We start from the raw sequence: 14334 nt of genomic DNA on the forward strand, positions 1-14334 counted from the left end.
ATTCATAAAAATTCTGATGTGCTGAAGCCTCTTAACTATTATGTGCAAGCTGTGACAGTGCAATGAGCAGCTATTTTGCTGTACATCTCTTCATTTTATTGCTTGAATTAGTTTCTGCTTTGACACCATAGTAAGTGGATTCATCATATAATGTAATTGTTAGTGTGGTGTACAAATGTGCAAATGTAGTTTCTTGTCTACATGATAATTCTCAAAACATTGGCTCAGTCATTTGGAGAGGGAAAAGTAAGATTCAATCAAAATAGTTCTCCATATTAGAGAGTCAGCCTAAATCACAAAACCATAGGATTCATCCTGGGCATATCACCTTCTGGGAGTGGGAAATGAAATCATGAGTGATACAAGCTGGGGGGGTCCTAAACCTGGGGAGAAAAATCAACAAAAGGTAAGCAAAAAACATTGATATAAATACTGCAATTGTATGCTTCAGCTGTACACAATAATCCACTGTTCCATGAGCACTAGAATGCAAATTTGAATGCACAATACAACCTTTTCAAAACACCAACTCAAAATTACTGTGTCATAGAAAGTATCCATCAGGGAAGGAGAGATCCAGTTTCATATTTGAAAAAACAAACTGTCCAGTCTTTCATACTTTGCTAAGAGGGAATTTTAATGAAGATATCATTCTCTTCCTGATCCTAGTCTGGGTATCAGTGTGAGAAATGAAGCACAGAGCTGGCAAATCACCTCTGGCTGCTTTCATGCATTTCCTAGTGGTTGGTTCAACAATAGTGTAAGCAGGAAGACTAGCCTCTGAAATGTGTTGCGTATTTAGCTAATTTTACATTTCATCCTTCTGCAGTTTAGTGACTAGTCCAAATTTACCTGTTCGTTTCCATCATAGAAACCTTATTTCAAACTGCTGTCTGCTTGGGCAGTGAAGAAATCAAAATGTGTTGAATTCCAAATCTGGACAGACTAGTTTGGAAACTGCCATGATCACACAGCTTCTGCTTACACATACAGGTAATAGAGGCTGAAAATCTGCAGCTCTCCTGGCACACCCCTGCATTAACATCAGTGGCGGAAGTGCTGCAACTTAGGCCTTGACCTGGATATACCTGGTCTCGACCGTTCCCGGGATTTCCTATGGCTTACGTAGGAACCCAATTACCATTTTAGCATAGAGCTGGTTGGAGCGTGCGGAGTGCACTCTCCGACCCGTTTCACTGGCTATAGAGCCAAAGACGTCCTGAAAAAGACTGCCCCTCTGGGCCCCACAACAATAAATCTGGGCTTTTGCCACCGTGGGCTCCCCTCCTCCACAACCACCTGATATTGTGTCAGCCTGAATCTGGCAACCCACAGCTTGCCAATTCTATTTAAATGAGGCCCTGGCCTCAAAATGGCTCCGGCCTCTTGGTTGTGGGAACAGGTAGGCTAGTGGCCCCCTTCACCAGTCGGCCATCCAAAAGTTAAAATCGACCCCCACATGTTCCAGGTAGTTTCATGGGATGTTACATACAATAAGCTTACTTCATCACTTGTATGTTAATAGGCGTATATACCACCTCAGGCAGCTGCAATTAATCCTAAAAATTGATTGATACGGATAAACTGAATACTTCTCCAAATACTGTCAACAGCACATGGCAAATGACTGAGTCCATATAATTGCTTGTAAGGGAGTAGGTTACTTCAAAAGTTTTTAGAAAAATGCAAGACCAAGTTAGAAGATTTGTAAATTTACGTAGCTTAGCATTGAGCATAGCTTCCAGTCATTTGAGTTCACAAAGCAAAGGTATGGAGATGACAACAACAACTTGCATTTATATCATGCCTTTAACTTAGTCAAACGTCCTGAGGCGCTTCACGTGAGCGTAATCAGACAAAAGTTGACTCCGAGCCAAGGAAGGAGATATCAGCACAGGTGACTAAAAGCTTGGTTCAACATCTAGGTTTTAAGGAGCTTCTTAATGGAGGAGAGGTGGAGAGACAGGGAGGTTTAGGGAATGAATTCCAGAGCTTAGGGCCCAGATGGCTGAAGTTACGGCTGCTAACAGTAGGGCGATGCACAAGAGACGAGAGTTGGTGGAATGCAGAGTTCTTGGTGGGGGGGTGGGGCGGTTGTAGAGCTAGAGGAGATTACGGAGATAGGGAGGGACAAGGCCATGGAGGGATTTAAACGCAAGGATGAGAACTTTAATATCGAGGCATTGATGGACCAGGAGCCAATGTAGGTCAGCGAGCATAGGGGTGATGGGTGAACAGAACTTGGTGCGAGTTAAGATACGGGCAGCAGAGTTTTGGACGTTGTCAAGATTATGGAGGGTGGAATATGGGGGCCAGCCAGGAGAGCATGAGAGACAATGGACCTATTATCTTTCAGTTCATCATCTGTGCAAACTGCAGAATACTAGGGCTATGAAAGTTCAAGATGTCTCAGTGTTGTAAGGTTAGAAAAGTATTGATTGGCTTTTTCTAAGTGCAATTGGATGATGAGAAAACGTGGCCTAGATATTCCTGGGGCCCTGCTCCACCAGCGGGGTAAATGCAATGGATTAAAAGCTCTACCCACCCTCTCCAAGGCCAGGGGCAATGTCTCAAATTCCGCGAACAGATTGATTTGCATAGCTAGGGTCGGCCACTGGCTTCTGCAAAGAGGTATAGAGGTATCTTTGTATCAATGGCAGCCACCAAGGTTCAGAGGAGGGCCACAAGGTTGATACCCAGTTTAAGGATCATTCATTACCAGGACAGCCATGAGAGCTGGGGCTTTTTACTTTGAAAAAGTGTAAACTTCGAGGAGATATCATTGCGTTCTTTAAAATAATGAAAGGATTACACCTGGTCCAAGTGGATAGATTAGAGAGGATCATTGGACATAAATACAAGCAACAAAAGGATTCAAGTAGGTTAGATGCTAGAAGGTATAGTACTTCTTTCCATAGAGAGTCATCGACCTCTGGAATAAGTTGCCAGCAAATGCAGTGTGGATTCAAAAGGGTGCAGGACAAGTTCTTGTGAGTGTCAAACATCTCTTAATACAGAAGGTAGGTGAGTTATTGGGTGTGGTGTCACCCAGTCACTGTGACCTCTTGGAGCTTTTGTCATTGCTTATGGGAATCAGAGGAGAATTTCCAAGAGTTTTTCCTGGATTGGCCTAAAGTTTTTTTTCTCCTCGACCAATTAAAGGATAGAGAAAGACACAAAGTGAAGGAAGCAGAAGGAAATAGGGGGAATTAAAGTCAAATAGAGTCATAGAGTTATACAGCACGGATAGAGGCCCTTCGGCCCATCGTGTCCGCGCCGGCCATCAAGCCCTGTCTACTCTAATCCCATATTCCAGCATTTGGTCCGTAGCCTTGTATGCTATGGCATTTCAAGTGCTCATCCAAATGCTTCTTGAATGTTGTGAGGGTTCCTGCCTCCACAACCCTTTCAGGCAGTGAGTTCCAAACTCCAACCACCCTCTGGGTGAAAAAGTTCTTTCTCAAATCCCCTCTAAACCTCCCGCCTTTTACCTTGAATCTATGTCCCCTTGTTATAGAACCCTTGAATTAGGTACAGAAAGAGAAACAAAGAGAGGGAAAGAACGATTGGATTAAGAGAGAGAAAAAAGAGGCAGAAAGGATAAGTAAGGAAAAAAAATTAAAATTTAAAAAACCTCAAGGAACAATTTACTACCTGCAAGTTTGAGACTCCATAGTTTCAGTTGTTCCCTTTCTGGGGCTCCGAGGTTGAGTGGCAGAGCAGGAACATAAATCTCATCATTAATAGGTCCTTACGACATCAAACTCCAGCCCTAAGTGGCTATGGCAAGATTTATTCGCATTGACAGTGCAAATGCAGCAATTTCTTGACACTCATGGGGAGGTTAACGGCAAGCCTACATTTTTACGAGGCTACAGAAAGATGCCATTCAGCATATTTTGCTTGTTCCCCTATCCTCATACTCCTTTAAATTTTTCCTTCTCAAATATTTCTCCAATTCAATTTTAAAAGCTATTGCAGATTCTACACCTAGCACTGTTTCCAATGAGGCATTCCATGTCCTAACAACCCCCCCCCCACCCTACTGTGTACAAAAAAAAATCCTAATGTCGTCTTCTGCTCTTTTGCTGATGAGGCTCCTAACAGAATATTTAATTGTTTTTACAGTATACATGGCCAAAAATGTAGCACCAAAATGAAAATCTCATGTGTTTTTGGTATAGCATTTGTATGAGAAAAAAGTACCATTTGTCCAGCTACTTCACCTATTTGAACTATTGCCTCCCTTATAACGACAGCTTGCCTGCAATTGAACATAATTGATGATTATACAATGTACCCAGTGAACATCAGTCAATACTGAGATACTTGTCACAACTTACCAGATGTAAATGCATTTTTCCTTTTACCCAGTGAACACCGTAATTTAATTTTGAAGCACAATAAGGTGTTTCAGACTCGAGAATTATTTTAACCATGAATAAGATCTCAAGCTAGATGTGGATGGGGGAGGTCCATTCAGCCCAATCTTGCTCATCCCTCTAGAAAACCCCTACACTCCCCCTCATCACAACATCCAAATGTTTATTTAATGATTTTCCCCTCAACTGCCCTACCCCAAAGTCCAATCCATGTTTTGCTCAGTCTTTGTGCAGAGACCTTCCTGACATTAGTCTTAAATGTGCCATTTTTCCCGTTTGAACCTATGATCCTTTGTTTTTACACAGCTGTGGTTTAATTCCAGATTTACCTTTTCTTTACTGTTTATACGTTTATGAATCTGATCTCAGTCGCTTCCTTGGCGAGGCTGAAAAGGTTTTTCAAATTTTTTTTTCACACAACTGTGGTGTCTGATGCTAGAATCTTCTCTCCATTGCTTCCAGAACTTTTGTCTCACCCAAAACTGGACACTATGTTAAAGGTGCAGTCTGACCAGTACAGTTTCTAATCAAAAGTATGAGATAAGGAAATATTTTCAAACTGTAGCTATTTGCTTGTTGGTTGCCAGTCTTGTGGGGAGAGGCATCAATTTTGAAACCCTAAAGGGAGGATCAAAATTCTCATGGTTTTACCAGAGAACCACACTGAACATTGTACTCACATCACAGAGTTGAGTAAGTTTTGAGTTTTGTTTGGTGGCTATTACAGTTGAATAATGGGTGTGAATTTGGATTTGCAAGTACAGTACCTCAATTGTGGACATTTTGAAATCGAAAGCTAACCCTTCACCTCTGGGTTCGAATTACAAAGGAAGAACTTGTTTGAGGTTTTGAACAGAATTCAGGTAAGTCCTATTTATGTTTTTGTTGCAAGTTGCCATGGGACAACCCAATAGTTCAATAGTGTAAGAGTGCATGCAGGATTTCATAGGATTACTTTACATTGAACTCAGTGCCAAATATCTGACTTTACTGTGTTCATTTTACATATTCAGAGGCATTGACTGTGGAACCTTGGGCTACCTTCTTTAACCAAGAAAAATTAGATTGGAATTTCCACATATAGAAAGGAATTCAAAAAACCCTCAAAAACCATCTACATATTTGCAATATATTTGAAATTCATCTATTTATGTGTTTTAAAATCATTTTATGAATTCTACATTTCTGATTAGGGCTCATGATAGGAATAACTTATTGGACCCTCACAGAAAAGCTTTACAGAACCTGTTCTCACGTTTTCATTCGCAATAGAATTATCGAATTTTACAACACAGTCATAGCACACGTCCTGGGTCTCGGAAAGAGCAGTCCACTTAGTCCCATTTCCTTGCCTTTTCTCCATACCCTTTTCAATTTTTCTTTTTCAAATGTTTATCCACTTTCCTTTTAAAAGCTATTATGGATTCTGCTTCCACCATTGCGTCTAGCAAGGCTCTACACGTCCGAAGAACCCCAACATAAAAATCTCTACCTTTGGTCTTTTGGTGATGATCTTAAATTTATTCCCTATTGCTACTGACTCACTGATCAGTTTGAGATCAGTTTGAAAGCTGTAGTATTGGTTCCAGCCAGGCAGAATCTCGTTTAGAAATTCCAATGGGCAGACTGAATTCAATCCAATTTTTGGTGATACTGCCTCATGGATACAGTGTCAGTCAGATATGTTTATACCACAACTTTAGTAACACTGTAGTGTACTTTCCTTTTTGCTGCGAACTAAAGTTCCAGTCTAATTCCTAAGTCCAACTCTTACACTGCTTCTTTTACGAGTTTTTTTGAGTGTCACACTGCAAATCATGCCTGAGAAAGAGGCATGTGCACTTACACAGAACTCCTTTCCAAGTGGTTAAAAGTTTAAATGCTTACTGAGTGCTGGCAGGAGCACCTGCTTTCTCCGAACACAAGATACACAAGATAAGGGCTCATGGGGTTGGGGGTAATATATTGGCATAGATAGAGGATTGGTTAACAGACAGAAAACAGAGAATGGGGATAAACGGGTCATTTTCAGGTTGGCAGGCTGTAACTAGTGGGGTGCCACAAGGATCAGTGCTTGGGCCTCAGCTATTTACAATCTATATTAATGACATAGACGAAGGGACCAAGTGTAATGTATCCAAGTTTGCTGATGATACAAAACTAGGTGGGAAAGTAAGCTGTGAGGAGGACACAAAGAATCTGCAAAGGGATTTAGACAGGTGAAGAGAGTGGGCAAGAAGGTGGCAGATGGAGTATAATGTGGGGAAGTGTGAGGTTATCCACTTTGGTAGGAAGAATAGAAAAACAGAATATTTTTTAATTGGTGAGAAACTATTAAATGCTGGTGATCAGAGAGATCTGCATGACCTCGTACAAGAAACATAGAAAGTTAGCATGTAGGTTCAGCAAGCAATTAGGAAGGAAAATGGCATGTTGGCCTTTATTGTAAGGGGGTTGGAATACAAGAGTGAGGAACTCTTGCTCCAATTGTACAGGGTTTTGGTGAGACCACACCTGGAGTACTGTGCACAGTTTTGGTCTCCTTATCTAAGGAAGGATATACTTGCCTTAGAGACAGTCCAACGAAGGTTCACTAGATTGATTCCTGGGATGAAAGGATTGTCTTTTGAGAAGAGAATGAGTAAAATGGGCCTATATTCTCTGGGGTTTAGAAGAAAGAGAGGTGATCTCATAGAAACATGTAAGATTCTGAGGGGGCTTTCCAGGGTAGATGCTGAGAGGTTGTTTCCCATGGCTGGAGAGTCTAGAACTAGGGCGCATAGTCTCAGGATAAGGGGTCGGCCAATTAGATAGAGATGAGGAGGAATTTCTCACTCAGGTTTGTGAATCTTTGGAATTCTCTACCCCAGAGGGCTGTGGATGCTGAGTCATTGAATATATTCAAGGCTGAGATAGATAGATTTTTGGACTCTAGGGAAATCAAGGGATATGGGAATTGGGCAGGAAGGTGGAGTTGAGGTCGAAGATCAGCCATGATCTTATTGAATGGCGGAGCAGGCTCGAGGGGCCATATGGCCTACTCCTGCTCCTAATTCTTACGTTCTTATGTTCTTATAACATCCAATTCAACTCAGCTAGATGCCATATGGCGTCAAACCCAGATGTGTGAGACTCCCTCCCCCATTGGGGTTCACTCCACTTCTCTTTGGAGTAGATATACACCCTGCTGAGAATTTATCAACGAGGCAGAACCACCTGGAATTGGACTGAAGTCAGTCTGCAAGATGGAATTTCTAAGCACTGGCTGACTTGCTGTATGTAAATATGTTTTAAAGATTAATAAATCAATTCAATCATGGATTTCAATGAACCAGGAAACAAATTCAGCATTAAAATATGGTGAAAACATCGATCACATGACCTTTCATAATGAACTTTCATCTATGAACTTTAGTATAGCACAAAAGTGGTACTTCAACAAAAAGATCTGACATTTTTAATCTTTCTTTCTGGCTGAAGTAGCAAGATACATCTATAATGCTATTGGTTTGTTTTAAGTTGTGTTCTCAGAGATAACAGTGAAGTAATCGTCTGTTACTCTTAACTTATTGGGTAATATCGAGCCAATCTTTGCATGCAATAGTCTTCCTGTATTATTAATGTAAAAGGCATCTCTGTCAAACACTTGGGCAATGTATCAATGTATAAGACAAAGGAAACAGCTAAGCTTAGAGATTGCAGTTGCTCATGCTACACCTGGCAAAGGAACATAGAAACTGGAGTAGGCCATTCAGCCCTTCGAGCATGTTTCGACATTCAATCAGATCAATGCTGATCTGTACCTCAACTCCATTTGCCCACCTTTGTTTCATATCCCTTGACACCTTTACCTCAAAAAAAAATGATCGATCTCAGTCTTGAAAATTTCAATTGACAAAGCATCCACAGCCTTTTGGGGGAATGAATTCCAGATTTGTACTACCCTTTAAAAAAAGCATAGGATCTACTAGCGGCAACAGTATAAAAGGAACGGTGGCAGAGAGAGGCAGCTGATAAAAAGCGTGGGAACCCACAGCGGCAACAGTATAAAAGGGGCGGGAGCAAAGAGAGAGGGACAGCTGCTAGACAAACTGAGGGTAAAACTCAAAAAATGACATCATAAGCAGCGCAGAGTGAGGAGCAGCGGTGCCTGAGGAATTAGAGCGAAGTGCTTAATTTATCTTAAGTATTAAGAGGATAATATCCCTTAGGTAAACATATCGATCTAAATATTGGGTATACACAAATATTTAATAAATAAATAATCAGAGTCGTTGAGCTGGAGTGCGAGTTAAAGACACTCTGGCACATAAGGGAGGGGGAGGAATTTCTGGATTGTTTACTCCAGAGTACAGTCACACCTCAGGGGAAAGCACAGGTGCAGGAAGGGGAGAGTGTGACTGTCAATCAGTAAGGTAGGGGGAACCTAGGGGAGGTAGAGAATAGGTTCTGCAGACACTGGTCCTATCCAACAGGTACAAGGTCCGTGCTACCTGTGAGGATAAGGATGAAGGATGCAGGGAGGATGGCCAGAATGCTAACCATGGCACTGTGGAGCAGAAGGTAGTCCAAAGGGAGGAGGAGTGAAAGCATAATGTCGTAGTTGTAGGGAATTTGAACATTAGGGGGATAGATAGCATCCTTTATGTTGAGAGTCCCAAATGATATGTTGCCTACCTGATGCCAAGGTAAGGGGCATCTTGAAGTGACTGGAAAGGTTTCTGGGAAGGGAGAGGGAAGATCCAGTTGCAGTGGTCCATGTTGGGACCAACAACATAGGAAAGACTAGGCAGGAGGTTCTGGAAAGGCGGTATTGGGAGTTAGGAGCTAAATTAAAATGCAGGACCTCAAGGATGGTAATCTCAGGATTATTACCTGAGCCACATGCAAATTGGCATTGGGACAAACAGATCAGGAAGGTGAACACGTGACTAAAGGAATAGTGTGGGAAGGAGGGTTCCATTTCATGGTCTGGGGCCAAGGTCCTCATGGAAAAGAGAAATAGGCTGGTAAAAAGGACTTTAAACTAATAAATGGGTGGGGGGTGCTTTGTCAAAACAATAGTAAAAATGATAGTTTAAAGATTTTTTTAAAAAGGGATAACAGTAGAGTTCAGGTCACAAACAGTGAAATAGGTACTCCGGGTGAAGGGAATACTAAAATAACTAAAGTAGTTACAGCAGGAGTGACAAATAAGAAACTTGTTAAATGGTGTGAGAAAGACAGCATCAAGGCAGAAGGACAGGTTAGGGTCTCTTGCCCAAATAAGAGTTTTATATACCAACACAAGGAGTATAAGAAATAAATTGAGTGAATTAGAGGCTCAAGTACAGCTTAGAGGGTATGACATGGTGAACATTACTGAGACGTGGCTGCAAGCTGGTCATGATTGGGAATTAAATATTCCAGATTTTAAGGTCTTTAGAAAGAATAAGGAAACTGGAAGAGGAGAATCGGTAGCCTTATTGATTAAAGATACCATTATAGCATCAGTAAGAGAGGATATAGGTAAGGGAAAACAATCTGCGAACTCTATGGCTAGAATTGAGGAATAAGAGAGGATTTAAGACTGTAACGGGAGTTGTCTACAGGCATCCTGATAGCAACAATGAAGTGGCAGAATGTGTTAATTCAGAGATTAGAGAGGCTTGTAGCAAAAGCAGTCGTTTTAATGGGAGACTTTAATTTTCATATAGATTGGGAAAAGCAGGGTAGCTCAAGTCAGAAAGGTAGTGAATTTCTTGAGTGCATTCAAGATAGTTTTCTGGACAATATGTTTAAGAACCAACAAGAGGGCAGGCCATACTAGATTTAGTAATGAGTAATGAGCCAGACTTAACTCAATGTTCCCTTACTGTTAGATTATTAACTAGCAGTGATCATAATATGATCGAATTCAATGTTAGGTTTTGAAAAGGAGAAACGTAACACAATGTTAATACCAATATTTTTCCATGAAGGTCTTCATGAGGGATTTGTTTTGAATGTATTTGAGATTGTTTCAAACTTGTTGACTCAAAATGTCCTTGGTTATGAGACGCCATGTATCCAAGTATTTTTGATGTTTATAAACATGGTGGCTGGGGATGCAATACTATCTTGTTAGGGAATATGAAGCATCAGCAGGTGGTATTTGGCCTACAGAGTAATTGATTGACCTGTGAACACCAAGGTTGTTTGGGATACAGATGATTTTACTGTGTGATTATAGGTATAAGAGCGTAACATGATTGTTCGAATATTCTCGGACACCTTGATATATCTTAACACAGGGTCATTCGGGTCTGATCACCCTGGGAGCCTTGTTCCTTTGTCAGGTTGTATTGTTTAACTTCTTACTTAGTGTGTTATAATTGTATTGTTGTATCTTGTATTGTGATAACATGAAACTAAAGAAAAGAGCATACAAAAGTGCAAAGAATAGTGCAGATCCAGGGGATTGGGAGAGATATAAAGAACAACAAAGGAAGACAAAAAAGATAGTAAGAGCTGCGAAAAGGAAATACGAAAAGAAACGTGTAAGGGATGTTAAGGTGAACACAAGTTTTTACAATTATATTAGAAGAAAAAGGGTAGTCAAGGGTAATGTGGGCCCTTTAAAAACAGATGCGGGTAATATTGGAAATGAAAATAAGGAAACGGCAGACTTGTTGAATAAATACTTTGTGTTAGTCTTCACAATAGAGGAAGAAGATAATATACCTGACATTCCAGGGAAACCAATAATGAATCAAGGACTGGAACTCACAAAAATTAAAGTAAGCAAGAAAACAGTATTAGAAAAAAAATGGTGCTGAAGACTGACAAATCCCAAGGACCTGATGGTTTCCACCCCAGGGTTTTAAAGGAAGGAGGTGAGGAAATTGCAGATGCTTTAGCCATAATCTTCCAAAGCTCTCTCAATTCAGGAATTGTCCCTTTTAGATTGGAAAATTGCAAATGTAACTCCATTATTTAAGAAAGTGAAAGAGAAAAATCAGGAAATTATAGACCTGTTAATCTAACATCTGTTGTGAGTAAGTTATTGGAATCTATAATTAAGGACAGCGTGACTGAGCACTTAGAGAGATTTGAGCTGATTATAGAGAGCCAACATGGATTTGTAAAGGATAGGTCATGTCTAACGGACCTAATTGAATTTTTTGAGTAAGTAACTATAGTAGTATATTGGGGAATGTCTATGGATGTAGTTTAAATGGACTTCCAGAGGGCATTGATTAAGGTTCTACATAAGAGACTGTTAGCTAAAATTAAAGCTCAAGGAATTGAAGGCAAATTATTAACCTGGTTAGGAGATTGGTTAGGTGGTAGAAAATAGAGAGTAGGGATAATGGGTATGTACTTGAATTGGAAGGAAGTGACTAGTGATGTCCCACAAAGATCTGTGCTGGGGCCTCAACTATTCACTATATTTGTTAATTACTTAAATAACATAATAGAGAGCCATTTATCCAAGTTTGCCAATGTCACATAGGTAGACTGCATAATAAACAGTGTAAAATTACAAAGAGACATTGATAGATTAAGTGAGTGGGCAAAACTGTGGCAGATGGATTTCAATGCAGCTTTTTGAGGTCATCCATTTTGGACCAAAAAAGGATAGATCCAAGTATTTTTTAAATGGTGAAAAGCTAAGAACAGTGGTGGTCCAAAGAGATTTAGGGGTCCGTGTACACAGATCACAAAAATGTAGTGGTCAGGAACAAAAAATAATCAAAAAGGCTAATGGAACATTCGCCTTTATATCTCAAGGGCTACAATATAAAGAGGAGGTAGTTTTGCTCGAGCTATACAAAGCCCTGGTTAACCCATATCTGGAGTACTGTGTACAGTTCTGTGCACCACACCTTAGAAAGGATATATTTGCCTTGGAAGGAGTGCAGCGCAGATTCACCAAAATGTTAGCAGGGCTCCAAGGGTTAAATTATGAGGAGAGATTACATAAACTAGGCTTGTATTCCCTAGAATATAGAAGTTTAAGGGGTGATTTGATTGAGGTTTTTAGGATTTTGAAAGGAATTTATAGGATAGATAGAGAGAAACGTTTTCAGCTGTTGGGGGAGCCTAGGGGACATAACCTTAAAATCAGAGCCAGGCCATTCAGGAGAGAAGTTAGGAAACACTTCTTCACGCAAAGGGTGGTAGAAGTGTGGAACTCTCTTCCACAGCAGTAGATGCTAACTCAATTAATAATTTTAAATCTGAGATCGATAGATTTTTGCTAGCCAAGGGTATTAAGGGATATGGAGCCAAGGTGGTGGATAGAGTTAGGATACAGATCAGCTATGATCTTATTGAATGGCGGAACAGGCTCGAGGGGTTGAATGGCCTACTCCTATTCCTATGTTTCTATGTTCTTCTGTTCCTTTGTGTGAAAAGTGCTTCCTGATTTCACTCCTAAATGCCCTGGCTTTAATTTTAAGATTGTGCACCCTTGTTCTGGATTCTCCCACCAGAGGAAACAGTTTCTCTAGCCTATCAAATCCCTTTATCATTTTAAACATCTCGATTAGATCAAATTCAACTTTCTAAACTCAAGGGAATGCAAGCCAAGTTTATGCAACCTGTCCTCATAATTAAATCCTTTAAGCCCTGGTATAATTCTGGTGCATCTGCACTGTTTCCCCATCCAATATATCATTCCTGAGGGGTGGTGCTCAAAACTGAACGCAGTGCTCCAAACGGGGTCTGACCAAGGCTCTGAACAACTGAAGCTTAATTTCCTCCCCTTTCTATTCTAGCCTCCTTGAGATAAAGACCTACATTCCATTAGCCTTTTTGATTACTCTTTATACCTGTGCACGAGCTTTCAGTGCTTTTTTACCAGGACACCCAAATCCCTTTGCTCCTCCACTGTCCCCAGTCTCACCATTAAGAACATAGATCAGGGTATTTTCTAAACGGTGAGAAGCTAGGAACTGTGGAGGAGCAGAGAGATTTAGGGGTCCAGGTACAGAAATCACTAAAAACTAGTGAACAGGTACAAAAGATAATTTATAAGGCTAATGGAATGTTAGCCTTTTTCTCAAGTGGGCTGTAATACAAAGGGGTGGAAGTTATGCTACAGTTGTATAAAGCTCTGGTTAGACTGCATCTGGAGCACTGGGTTCAGTTCTGGGCACCACACTTCAGGAAGGACATATTGGCCTTGGGGGATGTGCAGCACAGATTCAACAGAATTATGATACTGGGGCTAAAAGGATTAAAATACGAGGACAGGTTGCATAGACAAGGCATGTAGTTCCTTGAATATAGAAGATTAAGGGGTGATCTAATTGAGGTGTTTTAGATGGTTAAAGGATTGGATAGGGTAGATAGAGAGAAACTATTTCTTCTGATAGGGGAGTCCAGTACAAAGGGGTATAACCTTAAAATTAGAGCTAGGCCGTTCAGGGGTGATGTCAGGAAGCACTTTTTCACACAGAGGTTAGTGGAAACATGGAACTTTCTCCCCAAAAAAGCAATTGAGGCTAGGCTAATTGAAAATTTCTAAATTGAGATTGATAGATTTTTGTTAGGAAGGGTATTCAGAAGGCCAGTACTTGGTTCAACCTAAAAAATAATTTGATTGGCATTGTAGTAATCAATTAAATAAATAAAATAGTTATTCAAGGGCAGGAGATGTGTTGCAGCTGCACTATATGGGAACTACTGGACAGTTTTGTCCAGGGGGACTAGATCTGCGATAAGTGTCTGCAGCTCGAGGAACTTCGGCTCCGAGTTGAGGAGCTGGAGTCCGAGCTGCAGACATTGCGAGGCATCAGGGAGGGAGAAAGTTACCTGGACACTTTGATCCAGGAGGCAGTCACGCCCCTTAGACTAAATACTGTAGAATTGGCACGTGGTCAGGGACAGGAGGGTGTGACTGCGAGTGAGGCAGGTACGGGGATCCAGGAGGTAGCATTGCAGGAGCCTCAGCCTCCGCACTTGTCTAATAGATATGAAGTTGTTG

The sequence above is a fragment of the Heptranchias perlo genome, chromosome 23 (assembly GCF_035084215.1).
Source record: "Heptranchias perlo isolate sHepPer1 chromosome 23, sHepPer1.hap1, whole genome shotgun sequence".
NCBI classification, from domain to species: domain Eukaryota; kingdom Metazoa; phylum Chordata; class Chondrichthyes; order Hexanchiformes; family Hexanchidae; genus Heptranchias; species Heptranchias perlo.